The sequence below is a fragment of the Hirundo rustica genome, chromosome W (assembly GCF_015227805.2).
Source record: "Hirundo rustica isolate bHirRus1 chromosome W, bHirRus1.pri.v3, whole genome shotgun sequence".
Classification (NCBI taxonomy): domain Eukaryota; kingdom Metazoa; phylum Chordata; class Aves; order Passeriformes; family Hirundinidae; genus Hirundo; species Hirundo rustica.
The window spans coordinates 1,651,518-1,673,799 of NC_053487.1; the positions used below are offsets into that span (position 1 = coordinate 1,651,518).

The following is a 22,282-nucleotide window of genomic DNA, read 5'->3' on the forward strand; positions in this document are numbered from 1 at the left end:
GCTTCCTGCTCCGAACATCTTTCAAATTCAGTGTGAATTTGGCATCCTGATTAAAAATTTTGTGGGCTGGCCGAGGGATTGAGATTTGCCCGGTGAAGGAATCTAGAGCAAACTGCAGTGCTTCATTTTCCTGAAGCAGGTGTTCTAACATTGCCTTTGTAATCTGGCCCGATCTTAATCCAATTGGAATGTGAATGCATTCAAAATCATACCCGGCCAATTCCCTGATCCGGACTCTGGCTTTTCGGATCAGTTCAGCCACCAGTTCCTGTGGACGTGTCATTCTCTTGGACCTTTGATGGCTGGGAAAGACCCATTCTATGATTAGAAGCGGGTCTTCTCTGCCCTGGTCCTTTTTGATGTTATTTCTCCATTGGAAAATGACTCCATGGAGGTGTGGCAATTTCCCCATTATTATGAATTTGAAAGGCAGGTCCGGATCACACCTGTGAGCCTGCCGAGTGGACATCAGATGCTGTACCTTTTCCAGCACCTCCTTTGCTTCCGGGGTTAGTTCCCAGGGAGAATTCAGCTCCTCTCCCCCTTTCAATAAATTGAAAAGAGGGGCTAGGTCCTCGGTGGTCAGGCCTAGCCGGGGTCTCACCCAATTCAATGCCCCACACAGTTGGTGGACATCTGCGAGGGTCTGGATTTTGGCCCTGATTTCCAATTTCTGTGGCACAATGGTCCGCTTGCCAATTTTCAGCCCGAGGTACCTCCAAGGTGGCATCCTTTGAACCTTGTCTTCCTGCAGCTCGAGCCCTGCAACAACCAACGCATTAATTGTCAGGTCAAGCACGTGTGACAAGACATCATCGGTGGGGGCACACACAAGCACATCATCCATATAATGATGGTTGATTGCTTTCTCTGCGGCTACGCGGACTGGGGACAGCAAGGAAGCCACATACCACTGGCAGATGATAGGTGACACCTTCATCCCTTGGGGAAGAACCCTCCAATGGTAGCGTTTCCTCGGGGCCTCTCGGTTAACGGTGGGAACCGAGAATGCAAAACGTGGTGCGTCGTCAGGGTGTAGGGGAATATGGAAGAAATAATCCTTTATGTCTATAACAGCCAATTTCCAATTTTGTGGGAGCATGGTCAGGGTAGGCATCCCAGGTTGAAGAGAGCCCATGTCTTCTATCACGTTGTTAATTTGTCTGAGATCCTGGAGGAGCCTCCACTTTTCCTTCCCCGGCTTCCGGATAACGAAAACCGGTGAATTCCAAGGGCTGGTGGTCTCTACAATGTGACCCTTAGCTAACTGCTCCTCCACGAGCTCTTCAATTTCTGTTTTGAAAGCGGCCACTGTTCAACCCACACTGATGATCTGTTTTCCAATTCAGCTTGTGGGTAGGGCGCTCCTCAGCGGCCGCCGCCCAAAAATCCTGTGGGGGGTCTGGGATGTCAATTGTGACTCCCAACTGGGCTATCAGGTCTCTCCCCAACAAGGGTTCCCTATAATCTAAAACAAAAGGGCGTAAACTGGCCAACTGCCCTTTTGGCCCCTTAATTTGCACCACACTCTTTGATTGTTTGGCCAATTGCATTCCCCCTATTCCTTGCACGTGTCCTGCCACGTTTTCCAAGGCCCAACGTGACGGCCAGTGCTTAGCTGGGATCACAGTCACGTGGGCACCAGTATCTAGGAGGCCTGTGATGTTAATGGCCTCATCACCCACCTGTAACTCACATCCCACCTGGGGTTTCACTTCTGTGATGTTGTGCACGGGACAAGCTGTTGGTATGTTGTCTTCTTCTGGGCGTTCCCAGGTGGGTATGATCTGGGCAACTATCTGCCCTTTTGGTAGGAATGTTGGTGGGTGGGTGCAGCGTAGCCAGAGAACGAACTTTCCAGGATTGTTATCAAGTGTTCCTGGAAGAATTTTGATCTCTTTTGGGGTGTGTTTGCAGTCCCCCACTACGATGAGCTTACCTTTGACCCTTGGCCAGGTACCCTGCTCACTATTGTCAACTGACACAAAATTCCAGTCGTCATCTTTCAGGTGCAAACCCTCTGTGAGCTGCAACCTGTAGGGGGTATATTTAGAATTGGTTGTCAAAATCGGTTGTGCCATGTCATGATCCGTATAAGTAATTTCCAGTGTGTTATTTTTGCTGCCACCCTGAATGGGGCAATGCAGCTTCTCCTTTTTCCCTTGGCTCCCTTTCCCCTCCCCTCCTGCCTGGTCCACCCCATTTTTTTCCTCACGCAGGGCGGACCTGGGCTCTTTCACCAGTTTTTTTGTGAGGGTTTAAACCCTCTCCCTTTTTCCCTTTCCCCTCCCCCTTTTTTGTTTTTGAGGTCCTCTAATTCTTTCTTGAGGGGGCATTTGGAAACCCAATGCCCCAAATTCCCGCACAAAAAACACTTCTGTGAGCCTTGAGCAGAAGGCTTCTTCCTGGTGTTCGGTGTTTTTTGGGAATCTTCAGCTTCCATGGCTGCAACTTGATGAGGTTTGGCCCGTGGACCTGTAGAGGAGCTCATAAAAGGCACCTTTACCTGACATACCTGAAGCATGTCTGGTAAGGTTGGTTTGGGGTTTAGGGGTAAACTTAAAATCGCAGCACAACATAAATCATTTGCATTCGAAAACGCAATCTGTTAAAATGTGTTCCCGAGCCATTTCATTTTTGACCTGAGCTTCAATAGCTCGGGACAGTCTCTCTACAAAATCTGTGAAAGACTCACTTTGGCCCTGCCTGATTTTCGAATATGAAATCACAGGACCTTGTGTTTGCATGCTGAAGAATGCAGTCAGGGCTGTGTCTCTCACTACGTGGAGGCACTGGGCAGGAATGACCACTTGGTCAGTGGCTTCTGCCCACTGCCCCTCACCCGCCAGGTGTTCTAGAGTGATGGGGTTTCCCTGAGCATCTATTCTAGTGTTAACATGGTTGAGGAGCCCTGGTAAGGCGTCCTGGAGCAGCTGTTTCCAAGCTGTGACCCATAGGATATACTCCGTTGGGTTTAACAAGCAAGAAAACAGGTACTTTAAATCAGCAGGCACCACTTCCTCTGCAGAGAGATCTGCTCTGAGGAGCCCCCTGAAATATGGCCCATCCCGGCCATATGTTCTGTGAGCTTTGCAGATTTCTTTGATGGTGGCTCGGGGAAATGGGTGGTACTCTGCCCTGTTGTTACCACCACGGACATTGCGGAAGGTAACAGGGGCAAGAGTGGGAATGGAGCAGGAACCGGCAATTGCATCTGTCCCCGTTCCCTGCTCGGGCACTTCCGGGTTTGAGGGAGCGGGGACGCCCGTGCCCGGGGGGGGAGGGGGGGGGGGGGGCACTTGGTTGCTTGGCAACCGTGTCCCTGAAGGGGGCGCGGTTTGCCCGGGGGGTGACGTCATCGAGGAGTGGGGGGGATCCCGGGGGAGCGGGCCCGAGCCCCAGCGGCGCCGGACCGGGCTGCACCGGAGCGGGCGGCGGCGGGACTGCCGCGGGGAAAGCGGCGGGCCGCGCCACGGCGGAGGCACCCCCCGCCGGCAGCACTGGGGTGGGGGGGGGGGGTGGGGGCGCAGCAGGCCGCGGCCACGCCGCCGCGGGGGCCCCCTCAGGCAGTGGCCCGGCGGGGGGCGGCCACGCCGGGAGCGAGGGGGCGGGGAAAGCGACGTCACCGAGATCGGGCGAGGGAGGCGGCGCGGACGCAGCCGCGGTGGGGGGGGAGGGGTGCTGCAGTGCACACACGCAGGCACAGGGGGTTGGGGGGGGCAGCGCGGCGGCGGCGGCACGCGAGGCGGCCGGCCTGGCACCGCACGAGGCGGGGGCGGGGCCGCGTGGGTCGGGGCCGCGTGGCGGGCACCTGAAGTCACAGGGGTAAGGCGGGGTGGGGGAGGGGGCGGTGCCGCACCGTGCGGGCGCCACGTCACCAGGGTAGGAAGGGGTGGGCGGCGCGGAGGGTGGGGGGGGAGTTCCCTGCCAGGCGGTCGCCGCCATCTTGGAGACCCCGAGCGGACCACATAGCTTCAGACCCAGATTCTCCCCCCACAGAAAACCGAACGCGGCATTTTTGAACCGGGGAAAGGGGAAGGTCTCGGGCGGACTGGCCGGGTCCGCCTTAGGAATCCCGCCCGGCCGCACGGGGCCAGCGCGGGCGGGGGGCCTGGGGCGTCCCGAAGGCTGAGCGGGCGGCCGGGACCCCTGCTGCTCCATTCAGAACGCTTTTCCAGGGACACGGGGGCTGGGGAGAAGGGGGGGGGGGGGGGGGGGGGGAAGGAGGGGGGAAACACGTTTCTCGGCTGGGCTCTTTCTGCACTCTTTTCCGGGATCTGATTGCTGAATTTAACTTTGTCACTACAATAAAATACTTTCTAGCCTTTTTGTCCCCTGTTTGAATCAGCCCAATTAATTCCTTTTCTACAGTGCCACAGAAGTCGGCGCTGCAGACTCCCTCGGGGGATACTTGGGGAAAATGCAGATGAACCCAGCGAACAAGATTTTTTAACTCGCCCTTTGAGATTTTCAATTGGGTGTCGTTAACAACCAAAACATAGTTATAATACAACCTTTTCTGAGCAACCATTAGCTTCCCCCCCCCATGTTTTGATACTAAGTTGCTTTTGAACCCAAACCCAGATGAAAAGCACTCCCCCCGCGGACCCCATTCGCTGGAAATCACAGGAGGTTTAACCCTTTAGCTGTGCAGCTATTTTTGGAGGATTTTTTCCTTCCCAATAACTTCCCCCTCCCTCGGGAGAACCCTAAAACCAGTAAATATCTCCCGTTGTGGGTATACTTACCTGTTCCTGTGACCTGGGGGTTGCGTGGGTCAGGTTGTTCTGCCGCAAGGAGGATGCCGTTCAGGGCCGAAGCTGTCCTCCTTTCCCCTGGAACTCGTGCTTGTTTAAAAGTCAATTTCACAGGGGTGCGTAATGCCCAGAGACTGTTCTTCGGGCTAGATGAGCCCCAGTCCGTTCGCAGGGTCCGCCTCGTCTCCGGGGGCCCTGCGTGGGTGCCGGACTCTCTGTCACCGCGGGGCCGTGCCCGCGTGGTCCAAGCTGCTTCTGCCGGCGTGGTCTGCTCCACATTGGAGCACTAAGCTCTGTGTCTGTTTCTGTCCCCGCACCGGGCGGGAGCTGACCTCCGGCTAGCTCTGGTCAACACAGCCACAGAATGTTCCCAGTTCGGATGGGCACTGTAATAGACTATGAACACGAAGAAAAGTTCCAATAGGAATTTATTACATTGCAGCAGGCAAAGCAAAGGCAAATACAGCGCTGGACGGCAGGGGGAGTCTCGCTCCACCAACTGCCGTGAATTGGCAGGTTTTTCAGTCTTGCTTTTATCTTGCTTCTTTCCTCCGATGATGTATGTGTGACGTGTTGCTGGGAGGGTCTCTTTCTGTCTCTCGGTGGTCGCAGAGATGAAGGCTGTAGTTGTCCTCTTCCTTATATGGTAACTAAGCTGGAATTCCTGAAACTTAAAGCTGATTAAGCAAGTAGAGAGAGAAAACAGAAATGGGCAAAGGTATGTTTGCCTATAAGCTTAGATAGTAACATAGTAACTTCCTGTTATCTTGAGTTATTTGATCTCCAGTGAACAAAAAATAGTTAATGTTTATCACAATTCCCCCATTTCTCTTGTTCTTACTTATTTTTGTTCACTGTATCTTTGCAGTTCTTGTCTAGCTAACTCTAAAGTTTCTAAATTTTCTTCTTCAGGTATCTGATCATACTTAGTCCTGTAATAGACTATGAACACGAAGAAAAGTTCCAATAGGAATTTATTACATTACAGCAGGCAAAGCAAAGGCAAATACAGCGCTGGACGGCAGGGGAGTCTCGCTCCACCAACTGCCGTGAATTGGCAGGTTTTTCAGTCTTGCTTTTATCTTGCTTCTTTCCTCCGATGATGTATGTGTGATGTGTTGCTAGGAGGGCCTCTTTCTGTCCCTTGGTGGTCGCAGAGATGAAGGCTGTAGTTGTAAGCTGGAATTCCTGAAACTTAAAACTGATTAAGCAAGTAGAGAAGGAATGCGCAAGGGTCTGTTTGCCTATAAGCTTAGATAGTGACATAGTAACTTCCTGTTATCTTGAGTTATTTCATCTCCAGTGAACAAAAAATAGTTAATGTTTATCACAATTCCCCCATTTCTCTTGTTCTTACTTATTTTTGTTCACTGTATCTTTGCAGTTCCTGTCTAGCTAACTCTAAAGTTTCTAAATTTTCTTCTTCAGGTATCTGATCATACTTAGCCCTAAGAAGCATAAGATGTGCTGCTTCCAGCCGGCTTTTCACTATAGTAATCAGTTTATTAAATATACATGGTCTAAAGTCTGTTTGCAAATATTTATCATGCCCTCCCCTGGGTGTCCAGTCAGAGGCGATTGTTTCACAGCCCCAATATCCACAAAAATATTCCCCAGGATAATTACAATATTCTTTACTGTGATTTGAGCTTGGGCACATGTAAAATCCCGTTAGGTTCAGTACTTTTCTGCAATGATTTATGTTGGTCAGATCACACAATCTTACTCTGAAACTGGGTGCTCTTACAGTAGTTACAGTTTGCAAAATCTCATTGTCATCCTATCGCCATAGTGACTATTTAAAGGGTTGGTGTGGTAGATTGTCTAAGGCATTAATCCCTCTTAAGTATAACATCAGCAAAAGAAAAGTAATCAGCTGGGTCACGTGGTGAGCATCATTGGGGGCATAGGAATGGGAGTATATTTGAGGATTGTTCCATTTCATAGACCGCAACCTGTCTCTCTGCCCAGGGTCCTTGCTCTAATTCCTATTCCTGAGGCAATTCTTTAAATATTGTTTTGTTGTCCCACCCCTGGGGTTTCTTTCCTCCACAGCTTTTTACCCCTCTGCCTTTCCCGTCGACTCGGTTGCCTCGAGCCACGGGGGGTACCATCTTCTCGGCAGCAGGGATATTCTTCAGGAGGTCCCCGGGGGCGACTCTGTTGCCTCTTGACATAGGAATCCCAGTTCTGATACTTAACCGGGGGTGTATCACACCGGATTCCCTTTAGGCGTGTGCGGCAGGTGCAGTCAACAATTTCAGCTATGAACGGGATGGGTTCATTAGGGTGATAACAATAATATTTTGGTTTAATCCCTAATGCAAAAATCCTCCACTACTCTTTTGATTTTTCTACTAATCCCTCATATTTAACTTTATATTCTAGAATCCAATCAGTTATGTTCCGCTGCAGTACCCAACAGGGGCTGCAAATTCCTCTAGGGGGGGGTCCTCGCCTACAATGACTCTACCACCTGTCCCCGCAGATTTTACAAATATAACAAACAAAAGGATAACAATTGCACTCTGGGTCTCTACACCTTATCAGAGTTACAAATTAATCTTTCCTCCGTGTAGTGTGGTTCTGGTGCATATTCTACACGGTGTCCATTCATTGATGATCTCTCCTCTGGATCTGTAACTTCAGGTCTCTAGGATTGCTTGTCACCTGCCACTCAGGAGTAGGTTTGCTCACTGGCCCTTTAATTCTGCTAGCATGGGTCCCTCCCTTCTCTGCTGTTCTGACTGCAGTATCTGTAGTAAGCAATACAAGGTAAGGGCCCTCCCATTGTGGGGCCAAGGTTGCTTCTTTCCAGGACTTTATCATTACCCAATCTCCTGGTTGCACCTGGTGCAGTTTTAAATCTAGTGGGGGTCTTTGAGCTAACCTTCGCTTATTCTATAGATTTTCCCTATATTTTATTAGGCTGGTAATGTATACATTCATATTTTGATCCCTCAACTTTGGATGATCTTGCGGTTCCTCTATATTGTAGGGCATTCCATACAACATTTCAAATGGAGATATTCCCATATCCGATCTAGGTTGTGTCCGGATATTAGCAATGCTAATGGTAGGCATTTTACCCATGACAGTTTGGTCTCAATCACAAGTTTGGTCAATTGTTTTTTAATTTCTCCATTCATTCTTTCAACTCTTCCCGAACTTTGGGGGTGCCAGGGGGTGTGATAATCCCATTGTATTCCCATTATTGCTATGGTTTCCTTAATTATTTTGGATGTAAAGTGAGGGCCTCTGTCCGAGTCAATGGTTTCCGTGACCCCATATCTGGGAATAATCTGCTCTAATAGGGTCTTGATCACTGTTTGTGCCGTTGCCCTTGCCGTAGGGAATGCCTCTACATAATGGGTTAGGTGATCCACTATTACCAATAGATATTTATACCTCCCAGTCTTTGGTAACTCAGTAAAGTCTAGTTGGATGTTAGCAAGTGGCCGGTATGCTGTAGGTCGTCCCCCCCATTAAGGTTTTTCTTAAATTGGCCCTATTTACCTTTAGGCAGGTAACGCACCCCCTCACTACCTGCTTTGCCAAGTCATCTGCCCCAATACACATATGTTTGGTGGCGAATTGATCTACCAATGCTTGTGCCCCCCAATGTGTTTTGCTATGTATTCTCCTCATAATATCCATAGCTATGGATTTAGGCAGTACAGTTCTATTATCCTCTGGAAGTCGCCATTCCCCTTTTGGGTCTTCTCTCAACTCCTTTCCTTTCATCTTTTCTTCTTCCTGCATAGTAAAACTATATATCTTTTGCAAATTCCCTCTGCTAGTCTCACGCTCTTTTCTTTTAGCCTTCGGATCTTTCTGGGGGGTAGATTGTGACGTCTGCAAAGCAGCCCTTTTTGCTTCTTGATCTGCTGCATTATTTCCCCTGCTTTTAAAATCCAATCCCTTTTGATGCCCTTTCAGGTGAACAACAGCAATTTTCCTAGGTCCCCTCAAGGCCTTCAGCAGTTTCTTGATTAGATCCTGGTGAACCAGGTTTTTTCCCTGGGAGTTTATCAACCGCCGTTCTTCCCATATTTTCCCAAAAGTGTGTATAATCCCATAGGCATATTTTGAGTCAGTATAGATGGTACCTGATTTATCCTTCAACAACTGCAATGCCCGCAGTACAGCATAAAGTTCACAGGCCTGCGCTGACTAAGATCTACTTAGAGGGCCTGATTTGATAACTGCAAGTCCTTCTCCCCCAACTATTGCATAGCCAGAGACTCTTTTTCCATTAATTACTCACGATGAGCCATCTACAAACAACCTACCCCCCTCTGGGGAGATGGGGTACTGTTTAACCCTTATCGGTGTCTCTGGATCTTTAATGATTACCGAGAAGGGGGGTATATTCAACCTTCTTACACTATCAGGAGTGTACCATACTTCTGAGTTAATTTTTTCCTCATCCTCTACCCTCAAGGGACAGAGTTTTATTTTGATTTCCTCATTTACTACTTCTATATTAATACCCATTTCTATAATTAAGTCTCTCCCTAACAAATTATAATCTGCTTCTAGTACTAGTAGAAGTTTCCCTATTCCCATTTTGGACCTCGATTCCACCAGTACATTCTTAATAACAGGGACTTCAAAGGGCTCCCCCTTTGCCCCTACCACTTGAGCAGTTTCCTTTGATATCTTACATCCCTCCGGTAGTACCTGGACTGTCGATCGCTCAGCTCTAGTATCTACTAAAAACTCAAATTCCTGCTGCTGAGGACTTATTTTTAATTTTATCAAGGGCTCCTGATGTTTCTGTGTCCCCAGCAAATGAAGCCCCTGACTCCGTCAGTCCTCTTTGAAGACTCTCTCATCCCTGAGCCGCTTCCTGCAGTTTCTCCGAAAGTATCCTTTATTTCCACAGTAGAAACATACGCCTCTATCCTTTTTCTCTACCCGGAGAACTCCTCCCCCATTTCTCTGGGCCACTTGACTTGTTTTGGGAGGGGCATCAATTCTCCTAGTTTCTCTCACTGCTGCCACCATCATTCTTACTTGTCTCTTGTGACTCTCTTCATCTCTCCTCACATATACCTTCTGTGCTTCCCTCAATAGCTCATCCAGGTCTCTATCTTGCCAATTATCTAATTTTTCTAACTTCTTTCTGATATCTTCCCACGATTTAGCCACAAATTGTGTTTTTAGTAATGCTTGCCCTAACGGTGTCTCAGGATCTAAGCCCGAGTACATCTGCAGGTTTTTTCTCAAGCGTTCTAGCCAATCCGTAGGTGTCTCCTCCTTTTTCTGTCTCTCATTAAATGCTTTGTTGATGTTCTGCCCCCTAGGCACCGCTTCCCGGATCCCCTGTACTATTATCCCCCTCAGATCCTGCATATTGATTCTGTGATCCTGCTGCTGATGATTCCAATTGGGATCCTGCAAAGGCCACTTGGTGTCTGCTAAAGGTCCTTGTGCATGTTGTGAATCTCATATCTGCATCCTCGCTCGTCTAATCATATTTCTTTCCTCGACTGTGAAGAGAATATTTAATATGGCTTGCAACTCGCCCCAAGTATAAATACTGGGTCCCAAAAATTGGTCCAGTTTCTCGGCCACCCCCAAAGGATCTTCCAGGAGGCTCCCCATCTCCCTCTTAAATTCCCGAACATCCCCAGAACTCAAAGGTACTGAAACAAACCCTATCGCTGGGTGAGGTCCCTGGCCCCCCCCCACAGGCATTTCTCTTAGGGGATATAGGTTATGCTGTCTAGCCCGACCTCGGGTTATGGGTCCCTGCACTTCCTCGGGGGGCTCGGGATTACTTCCTGCTTCCTGAGACTCCATTGGAGGTGCATCCGGAATCTGGGGGTTCTGAGGGGGTATGTAAGGAGGTGGGATTAGTAAGGCTTCTTCCTCTTTACTCCTGTCTTTCTTTTGTCCTCCCTCTTTGAGGGGAAACAGGAGCACTTCACCCCCAGGTCTTGTAACCCATACATTAGCATATTCACTTTCTTCCTGACTAACAGGAATTTTAGTGTTTACCCACAAGTTGAGTTTTTGCCTCACCCAATCTTCTGATGATCCAAAAATAGGCTAAAAAATATTCCAGGAAATCTCCTTTCCACCCCATACTACTACACAATAATGGATCATTTTAGCTTTATCTTTACCCCCTGTGTTAGGGTAATGTTTCCAATTGTCTAATATGAACCCCAGTGGGCTATCTGTTTTATGGGAGTAGAGGGCCTGCTCTTCCCCTGTCCCATCTTCTGGAGTGCCCTCACACAAGCGTGGTGCGGAAATCACTCGCTTCCCCTTGTTCGTGGCTCACGCCCTCTCGGGCAATGAGAACCGCACTACTGAGGGTCCACAATCACTTGGAAAATCCGAGCTGCCGGTTCTCCTCTCACTCACACACACACTCGCAGCACTCCAGGATACTCGACCCAGACCGAACGGAATCTTCCACACAGATACTCACGCGTCTTGCGTCTTCGTCCGGACCTTTGTGCACAAAGTTTATAGGGTCTGCCGGCCTCCTTTGCCTAATGCTTTGAATTTAGGTTCGTCGGTCCAACCGAGACAGGAATCGGGTCTACCAGGGCCGCCGACTGATCGGCGGGGCGCCCCCCAGGGAGAACCAAAAGTCCTATCTTGCAGGTGGATCCGAGTCACGGCACCAAATTGTAATAGACTATGAACACGAAGAAAAGTTCCAATAGGAATTTATTACATTACAGCAGGCAAAGCAAAGGCAAATACAGCGCTGGACGGCAGGGGAGTCTCGCTCCTCCAACTGCCGTGAATTGGCAGGTTTTTCAGTCTTGCTTTTATCTTGCTTCTTTCCTCCGATGATGTATGTGTGACGTGTTGCTAGGAGGGCCTCTTTCTGTCCCTTGGTGGTCGCAGAGATGAAGGCTGTAGTTGTAAGCTGGAATTCCTGAAACTTAAAACTGATTAAGCAAGTAGAGAAGGAATGCGCAAGGGTCTGTTTGCCTATAAGCTTAGACAGTGACATAGTAACTTCCTGTTATCTTGAGTTATTTGATCTCCAGTGAACAAAAAATAGTTAATGTTTATCACAGACCTAAGAAGTATAAGATGTGCCGCTTCCAGCCGGCTTTTCACTATAGTAATCAGTTTATTAAATATACATGGTCTAAAGTCTGCTTGCAAATATTTATCATGCCCTCCCCTGGGTGTCCAGTCAGAGGCGATTGTTTTACAGCCCCAATATCCACAAAAATATTTCCCAGGATAATTACAATATCCTTTACTGTGATTTGAGCTTGGGCACATGTAAAATCTGGTTAGGTTCAGTACTTTTCTACAATGATCTATGTTGGTCAGATCACACAATCCTACTCTGAAACTGGGTGCTCCTACAGTAGTTAGAGTTTGCAAAATCTCATTGTCATCCCATCGCCATAGTGACCATTTAAAGGGTTGGTGTGGTAGATTGTCTAAGGCATTAATCCCTCTTAAGTATAACATCAGCAAAAGAAAAGTAATCGGCTGGGTCACGTGGTGAGCATCATTGGGGGCATAGGAATGGGAGTATATTTGAGGATTGTTCCATTTCATAGACCGCAACCTGTCTCTCTGCCCAGGGTCCTTGCTCTAATTCCTATTCCTGAGGCAATTCTTTAAATATTGTTTTGTTGTCCCACCCCTGGGGTTTCTTTCCTCCACAGCTTTTTACCCCTCTGCCTTTCCCGTCGACTCGGTTGCCTCGAGCCACGGGGGGTACCATCTTCTCGGCAGCAGGGATATTCTTCAGGAGGTCCCCGGGGGCGACTCTGTTGCCTCTTGACATAGGAATCCCAGTTCTGATACTTAACCGGGGGTGTATCACACCGGATTCCCTTTAGGTGTGTGCGGCAGGTGCAGTCAACAATTTCAGCTATGAACGGGATGGGTTCATTAGGGTGATAACAATAATATTTTGGTTCAATCCCTAATGCAAAAATCCTCCACCACTCTTCTGATTCTTCTACTAATCCCTCATATTTAACTTTATATTCTAGAATCCAATTAGTTATGTTTCGCTGCAGTACCCAACAGGGGCTGCAAATTCCTCTAGGAGGGGTTCCTCGCCTACAATGACTCCACCACCTGTCCCCGCAGATTTTACAAATATAACAAACAAAAGGATAACAATTGCACTCTGGGTCTCTACACCTTATCTTAACATCAGAGTTACAAATTAATCTTTCCTCCGTGTAGTGTGGCTCTGGTGCATATTCTACACGGTGTCCATTCATTGATGATCTCTCCTCTGGATCCGTAACTTCAGGTCTCCAGGATTGCTTGTCACCTGCCACTCAGGAGTCGGTTTGCTCACTGGCCCTTTAATTCTGCTAGCATGGGTCCCTCCCTTCTCTGCTGTTCTGACTGCAGTATCTGTAGTAAGCAATACAAGGTAAGGGCCCTCCCATTGTGGGGCCAAGGTTGCTTCTTTCCAGGACTTTATCATTACCCAATCTCCTGGTTGCACCTGGTGCAGTTTCAAATCTAGTGGGGGTCTCTGCGCTAACCTTCCCTTTTTCCATAGATTTTCCCTATATTTCATTAGGCTGGTAATGTATACATTCATATTTTGATCCCTCAACTTTGGATGATCTTGCGGTTCCTCTATATTGTAGGGCATTCCATACAACATTTTAAATGGAGATATTCCCATATCTGATCTAGGTTGTGTCCGGATATTAGCAATGCTAATGGTAGGCATTTTACCCATGACAGTTTGGTCTCAATCACGAGTTTGGTCAATTGTTTTTTAATTTCTCCATTCATTCTTTCAACTCTTCCCGAACTTTGGGGGTGCCAGGGGGTGTAATAATCCCATTGTATTCCCATTATTGCTATGGTTTCCTTAATTATTTTGGATGTAAAGTGAGGGCCTCTGTCCGAGTCAATGGTTTCCGTGACCCCATATCTGGGAATAATCTGCTCTAATAGGGTCTTGATCACTGTTTGTGCCGTTGCCCTTGCCGTAGGGAATGCCTCTACATAATGGGTTAGGTGATCCACTATTACCAATAGATATTTATACCTCCCAGTCTTTGGTAACTCAGTAAAGTCTAGTTGGATGTTAGCAAGTGGCCGGTATGCTGTAGGTCGTCCCCCCCATTAAGGTTTTTCTTAAATTGGCCCTATTTACCTTTAGGCAGGTAACGCACCCCCTCACTACCTGCTTTGCCAAGTCATCTGCCCCAATACACATATGTTTGGTGGCGAATTGATCTACCAATGCTTGTGCCCCCCAATGTGTTTTGCTATGTATTCTCCTCATAATATCCATAGCTATGGATTTAGGCAGTACAGTTCTATTATCCTCTGGAAGTCGCCATTCCCCTTCTGGGTCTTCTCTCAACCCCATTCTTTTCATCTTTTCTTTTCTTGCATAGTAAAACTATATATCTTTTGCAAATTCCCTCTGCTAGTCTCACGCTCTTTTCTTTTAGCCTTCGGATCTTTCTGGGGGGTAGATTGTGACGTCTGCAAAGCAGCCCTTCTTGCTTCCTGATCTGCTGCATTATTTCCCCTGCTTTTAAAATCCAATCCTTCTTGATGCCCTTTCAGGTGAACAACAGCAATTTTCCTAGGTCCCCTCAAGGCCTTCAGCAGTTTCCTGATTAGATCCTGGTGAACCAGTTTTTTTTTTTTCCTGGGAGTTTATCAACCCCCGTTCTTCCCATATTTTCCCAAAAGTGTGTATAATCCCATAGGCATATTTTGAGTCAGTATAGATGGTACTTGATTTATCTTTTAACAGCTGCAATGCCCGCAGTACAGCATAAAGTTCACAGGCTTGCGCCGACCAAGATCCACTTAGAGGGCCTGATTCGATAACTGCAAGTCCTTCTCCCCCAACTATTGCATAGCCAGAGACTCTTTTTCCATTAATTACTCACGATGAGCCATCTACAAACAACCTACCCCCCTCTGGGGAGATGGGGTACTGTTTAACCCTTATCGGTGTCTCTGGATCTTTAATGATTACCGAGAAGGGGGGGTATATTCAACCTTCCTACACTATCAGGAGTGTACTATACTTCTGAGTTAATTTTTTCCTCATCCTCTACCCTCAAGGGACAGAGTTTTATTTTGATTTCTTCGTTTACTGCTTCCATATTAATACCCATTTCTATAATTGAGTCTCTCCCTAACAAATTATAATCTGCTTCTGGTACTAGCAGAAGGTTCCCTATTCCCATTTTGGACCTCGATTCCACCAGTACATTCTTAATAACAGGGACTTCAAAGGGCTCCCCCTTCGCCCCTACCACTTGAGCAGTTTCTTTTGATATCTTACATCCCTCCGGTAGTACCTGGACTGTCGATCGCTCAGCTCCAGTATCTACTAAAAACTCAAATTCCTGCTGCTGAGGACCTATTTTTAATTTTATCAAGGGCTCCTGATGTTTCTGTGTCCCCAGCAAATGAAGCCCCTGACTCCTTCAGTCCTCTTTGAAGACTCTCTCATCCCTCAGCCACTTCCTGCAGTTTCTCCGAAAGTGTCCTTTATTTCCACAGTAGAAACATATGCCTCCATCCTTTTTCTCTACCCGGGGAACCCCTCCCCCATTTCTCTGGGCCACTTGACTTGTTTTGGGAGGGGCATCAATTCTCCTAGTTTCCCTTACTGCTGCCACCATCATTCTTACTTGTCTCTTGTGACTCTCTTCATCTCATCTCACACATACTTTCTGTGCTTCCCTCAATAGCTCATCCAGGTCTCTATCTTGCCAATTATCTAATTTTTCTAACTTCTTTCTGATATCTTCCCACGATTTAGCCACAAATTGTGTTTTTAGTAGTGCTTGCCCTAACGGTGTCTCAGGATCTAAGCCCGAGTACATCTGCAGGTTTTTTCTCAAGCGTTCTAGCTAATCCGTAGGTGTCTCCTCCTTTTTCTGTCTCTCATTAAATGCTTTGTTGATGTTCTGCCCCCTAGGCACCGCTTCCCGGATCCCCTGTACTATTATCCCCCTCAGATCCTGCATATTGATTCTGTGATCCTGCTGCTGATGATTCCAATTGGGATCCTGCAAAGGCCACTTGGTGTCTGCTAAAGGTCCTTGTGCATGTTGTGAATCCCATATCCGCATCCCCGCTCGTCTAATCATATTTCTTTCCTCGGCCGTGAAGAGAATATTCAATATGGCTTGCAACTCGCCCCAAGTATAAATACTGGGTCTCAAAAATTGGTCCAGTCTCTCGGCCACCCCCAAAGGATCTTCCAGGAGGCTCCCCATCTCCCTCTTAAATTCCCGAACATCCCCAGAACTCAAAGGTACTGAAACAAACCCTATCGCTGGGTGAGGTCCCTGGCCCGTCCCCACAGGCATTTCTCTTAGGGGATATAGGTTATGCTGTCTAGCCCGACCTCGGGTTATGGGTCCCTGCACTTCCTCGGGGGGCTCGGGATTACTTCCTGCTTCCTGAGACTCCATTGGAGGTGCATCCGGAATCTGGGGGTTCTGAGGGGGTATGTAAGGAGGTGGGATTAGTAAGGCTTCTTCCTCTTTACTCCTGTCTTTCTTTTGTCCTCCCTCTTTGAGGGGAAACCGGAGCACTTCACCCCCAGGTCTTGTAACCCATACATTAGCATATTCACTTTCTTCCTGACTAAAAGGAATTTTAGTGTTTACCCACAAGTTGAGTTTTTGCCTCACCCAATCTTCTGATGATCCAAAAATAGGCTAAAAAATATTTCAGGAAATCTCCTTTCCACCCCATACTACTACACAATAATGGATCATTTTAGCTTTATCTTTACCCCCTGTGTTAGGGTAATGTTTCCAATTGTCTAATATGAACCCCAGTGGGCTATCTCTAGGCACCGGGGGGAGTTTTATGGGAGTAGAGGGCCTGCTCTTCCCCTGTCCCATCTTCTGGAGTGCCCTCACACAAGTGTGGTGCAGAAATCACTCGCTTCCCCTTGTTCGTGGCTCACGCCCTCTCGGACAATGAGAACCGCACTACTGAGGGTCCGCAATCGCTTGGAGAATCCGAGCTGCCGGTTCTCCTCTCACACACACACACACACTCGCAGCACTCCAGGATATCCGACCCAGACCGAACGGATTCTTCCACACAGATACTCGCGCGTCTTGCGTCTTCGTCCGGACCTTTGTGCACAAAGTTTATAGGGTCTGCTGGATTCCTTTGCCTAATGCTTTGAATTTAGGTTCGTCGGTCCAACCGAGACAGGAATCGGGTCTACCAGGGCTGCCGACTGATCGGCGGGGCGCCCCTCAGGCAGAACCAAAAGTCCTATCTTGCAGGTGGATCCGAGTCACGGCACCAAATTGTAATAGACTATGAACACGAAGAAAAGTTCCAATAGGAATTTATTACATTGCAGCAGGCAAAGCAAAGGCAAATACAGCGCTGGACGGCAGGGGAGTCTCGCTCCACCAACTGCCGTGAATTGGCAGGTTTTTCAGTCTTGCTTTTATCTTGCTTCTTTCCTCCGATGATGTATGTGTGACGTGTTGCTGGGAGGGTCTCTTTCTGTCTCTCGGTGGTCGCAGAGATGAAGGCTGTAGTTGTCCTCTTCCTTATATGGTAACTAAGCTGGAATTCCTGAAACTTAAAGCTGATTAAGCAAGTAGAGAGAGAAAACAGAAATGGGCGAAGGTGTGTTTGCCTATAAGCTTAGATAGTAACATAGTAACTTCCTGTTATCTTGAGTTATTTGATCTCCAGTGAACAAAAAATAGTTAATGTTTATCACAGGCACGCAGGCTATTTACCTGCTGGTCAGCTTCTCAGCAGCTGAACCAATAGTGTTGTGACAGCAACGGCAGCAGAAGAGAAAAGGCTGGCTCTCAGCTTTGCAGGTTAAAAGATGTTTATTCTGGCCCAGCTGCGGGAAGCCTGCAGCTGGTCCAAACCTCAGGCCATGGGGGCCAGCAAGCCAGAGAGGAGAGCAGAGCTGAGAGCTCCGAGCTGAGAGGATTTGAATCTCCCTCCTCCACCTTATAAGCGGGGGAGGGGTTCAAGGGAGGTTACAACAAGACAACAAATCAGGGGATTCAGGGGGTAACAAGGTGTGCCTACCCCCAAGCCTTGGACCACTAAAATCCAGAGCTAAAGGAATTCCCCCCAGGGGACCTATCACCCGAAGCCCTCTCCCTGAGATTTCGCAACCTGGGAGGGCTCCTCAAAGTGATAGACAGGCTGCCCCAGAGCGAGGAGGGTGGGAGGACTGACACAAAACACCTTGTTATACAGAAAACACAAAAAGGGTTACAACATTGGGGATACAGTGAAATGAACCATAACATAAACTTCTTATAAAAACCTAATAAAACAGTTCTGCACCACCACACTCTTCCACACCCCCTCCCTGCGGGTGACCAGGGTTAGGCCAGAGATGAGAATTGGAGGCACCAAAGGCAAAGATCACAGGGTGAGATAAGAACAATTTACTGTAAATGGCACTGAGATTGATGCCTTAAGTTTTAGCTTTCATATTTTCCAGATTCTATACTGCCTTAGTATGTGACTCTGAACTTCATATAAAGTGTTAGCAAGTTCTCTTCACAGGGTAGTTAGACAAAACAATCCTTTTCCAGCCTGAGAACCGAGGACACCATTGCAGCTTCAGCCCCAAAAAGGTATAAACAACGGGAAATTGAGAAGAACAATCTGGGAGGATGGGACTTCATAACCTGAAGCTGTAATTGGACAATTAATCCCAATATGTAAACATACCAAAACTTATAAATGTGTGAAAACTCGTGACCAGTCATCCATCTTGGGTCCATCTTAAGTAGAGCCACGGCCAGGCTCTTGTACTGCCCAAGGTGTATCCTTTCAGGCCTTTTAATAAATACCTATTTATTCCTTTAACTCTGTCTAGCCTCTGTTCCAGGCAGCCTCTTAAGGCATCAAGATAAGAAAAGTAACAGTAACAGCAACAATATCAATAACAAAGTTATACAAAAAGATAATGGTTCACATGCAAAAATGCTCACCACAGAGCCAGGCCCAATCTGACTGCAGCCATGTTTTTCCAACTGAAAGGAACCCTTTTCCCCTGGAAGTGAGACAGTCCCTTTCCCCTACCCCTGGCAATGACATAAGGTGTTATCGAATAACATAATGTCTTGGCCATGTCCCCTTGTGCTGATCTGGGCTAGAACCAGGACAGAACATCAAAGATTAAAAATATATATTTCTTCTTAAATGCAATCAAGGGGAAAATAGTATTGCCAGAATGACCAGTATAAAAATATAATTATCTACAAGTTCTGAATTAGTTTTTAACATTGTCAATAATTTTCTGAAGGGAATGATGAAGAAGAAGATAGTTATTTTGGTATCATCTAATACTCTGATTTCCTGGTTTCAGAAACATAAAATCACTGTTAGAAAATACCTCTAATGGTATTCCTGGAAATTTCAGTTTTCTTTTTCTGGAATGTTTCTTTATAATACCTGTAGAAATCAAAGAAGAAACTCTTAAAATTTGATGCGATTTTCTAAAGATAATTGGATGAATGTTTCTATAACATCTGTGGCAAATAATGTCCAAATTGTTACATGTATTCTTATATCTTCTGAAGGACATGGAAAATGTTCTTTGACTGCTGATGTCAAGTGTATCAGATTATAAAGTAAGATCATTTAGATTTTGTTTGCAGAACATTACAGCTTAACTAGTAATTACAAATTTGAATTTGGTGGTACTCGCAGAATCCTTTGTGTTTGTTTGTTTGTTTCACTGCTTTGATAGCAGTTGTTGGTGTTCCAAAAGAAAGAAATCTCACATGGTACAATTTTTTAAGGGGCTGTAGCTTTACTGTTTTGTTTCATGTCTTTTTTGGGGTACAGCAAATAGTATCAGTGAAGACTAAGAAGTACTAGATAAAGTTTATACTGCAGAAACTGGATGAATGATGAGTGCTCAGATTTTTCATGCAAGCAATTTGAGTGCTAACACCAAAAGTAATGTTCCAAGATTGATATAAGTGGAAGGAAAAAAACCCCAATATTTAGCAGCTGTAGCACCACACATCATGCATAGTTGAGTCTTTTTCTGCATTAAATTTATGGTTTTGCATCTCATTAAGCTTCAGCAGAATTACTTTTGGCTTTTATCAGAGCAAATGAGAAAACAAGCCAATAGATGAGATCCTGGTTGGTTTTAAATCTCTCTCCTTTTGACCAAAAATTAGTGTGCTGGCTTGAAGGCAAAACCAGCAAGAGACCCCAAGTCAGAAAAAAACAATTTAATAGGAGAGAAAAAAAAATGGTAAAATAAAATACAATAAAACACATGCAATAGTACAAAAGATCACTGACAGCGTCAGAATACAATCTGAAACTGTGGTGGTAGTAGTCCAGATGAACTGGTCTTGTTGAAGCAGTGTTCCTGCAGAAAGGTCTGGTAGCTCTTGTCCTCTGGGAATCCAGTGGGTAAAGCTGCCTGTGCTGTCCCAGATGCCAGATTATATCCAGGTGGGAATGCTTGGCTCCTCCCCCTGGACGGAGCATCTCATAATGGGCTGATATCATTTTATCAGTCTTGTAATGGGTCCTTGATTGCCCATTAAACAGAGATAGCTCCCGGAGGGAGTTATCTAGGAGTCATGCAGCAGGGCATTGATGGTCCATTAACAGAAGATAGTCTGGAGGGAGGGGGCAAGGGAAACACTGCCCAACCTAGTTTCAACATCTCATGTAGATGGTGATAGAATACATTCTTTGGGCACATCTTACATTGTAACCTAGGACAATTAGAAGCCAGTAAAATATACCAACTGACAAAGAATCAGAGAAAGAAAAATTGCAATCTACAGCAAAATATAGTGCCTTAGGGGAACAAGACACCATACCCTAGACATAGCATAAAGACCTGAAATCTGTGTGAAGGGTTATTACTTTTCCTTTTTTAAGAAAAGCAGCATTATTGTGAAGAGCTGTATGTCAGTAGGATACAAGTAGTCATGAGTCTACCCAAGTCTACCCCGGGAACCAGAAACAGTTTTCATTGAGGAAAGAATGTTTCTTTTAAAAGGCTGAATTATATTTCTGATAGATATGTGTCATTGGTATATACTGAACTTAATTTCAGAGGTTTTGCCACATAGTGCAAAGTCATATTAGTTCTAGGGCAGGTCAAACAGAACTGGTAAATAAAACTATTAAAAATCTTGATCTTTTTTTTAGTTATTATATGTCTAAATTAATAACGGAATAAACGAATTACCTTTTATGATGGTCTTGATGTATAATACTTGAGCATCTGTCAATTAGGATGAATTTCCCATGAAAGCTTAAGAGCAACTTTTGAATACTGAGTCAGTCTTTTACCTCTGTTAGCATTTTGATATCAGCTGGACATACTTTCAGAGCTCAAGAACAATAAAAGAAATAATATCTGAATATATTGTATCAGTTTGTTACAAGTAGTGAGCAAATACTTGGGTTACCATTCTTTTGGAAGACTATAAAGCAAACTGAATAAATAACTGAGCTTGAGCAAAAAATACAAAATCTTTTAGGAAAAAATATATCTTCCTGTTTCACAAGAGTATTGGCTTGTGATAAGTGGAATACCATTTTTAAAAAAAAATTGTTATGAGACAGTAGAAACCCTTCATGATCTGTCTAGTTTTGGGATGAGTAAACATGATGTTCCAGAAGAAAATATACTTTATTATAACTTGGAGACTTGAGTTCTTATAATAGAGAGCATATGTTCTCCATATCTCAAAGACAAACATTTTTCAGATTGAACTTGGGGTTCTTGAATTCCCCATGAGTAGACAATAGTTGCAGGTATAAAATTTTGTTAAGTAATGAGTAGTAGCATTCTCCTGGACTGTCTAAAAAGAGGGGTGACAGCTTGTATGTGTGCAAGCAGGATAAATTACTTTAAAAATAACAAACCCAGTCCTTATTGTATGCACTTACCTGATTTAAAATGCAAAGGGGTCTGTGTCCTTGTCTGTGTCCTTACTGAAATGAGTCTACTCTGAAATGTAGACTAAATTCTGTCACCCTGGTTTTTCTGAGTTTTTTAAAGCCTTCTGACTGTTCATAAGATGGAGTCAGTCTCTTTAGCTTCTGTACAATATTAGGAGCAGTTTTCCCTTTTTCTCACTCATGTAACATAAACAAATCCTTTGTTTTTCATTCCCTGTCCTTTGTTTGCATATTTCTAACCTGAAAACAATTGTAACTGACAGTTGGTCTGGCCATTCGGCTGGGAGGTGATAACTCCAGAAGCCAATCCACAGCCTGACCCACAAATGTATAAAAAGTAAGAAATAAACAGGCAGAGAGGCTCTCGGCCTTGGTTCGGCCTTGGGCTCTCTCGGAGGAACATCTCTGCCTTGCAAATCTCTCATCTCCATGTGGTTGCTTTGCGTGTCGCGATCACAAAATTTGTGAATAGAATTCCTTGGATTTTTTTGTTTGCTAAGTTTTTATCTGTTCTTTTTCTCTCTTAGTGTATGTGCATATAAATGAATCTCTTTAAAATACAAGTTTTCTCCTTCCTTCCCATTCTTTCTGCTCCCATCAGTCTAACTCTACCA

General features: G+C 46.0%; 1 protein-coding gene across 1 annotated transcript in view; it reads left to right on the forward strand.

Moving 5' to 3' along the window:
- Positions 1-22,282, forward strand: part of LOC120764798 (guanine nucleotide-binding protein G(q) subunit alpha) — a 319,804-nt gene that overhangs the window by 176,266 nt on the left and 121,256 nt on the right. The window lies entirely within an intron of this gene.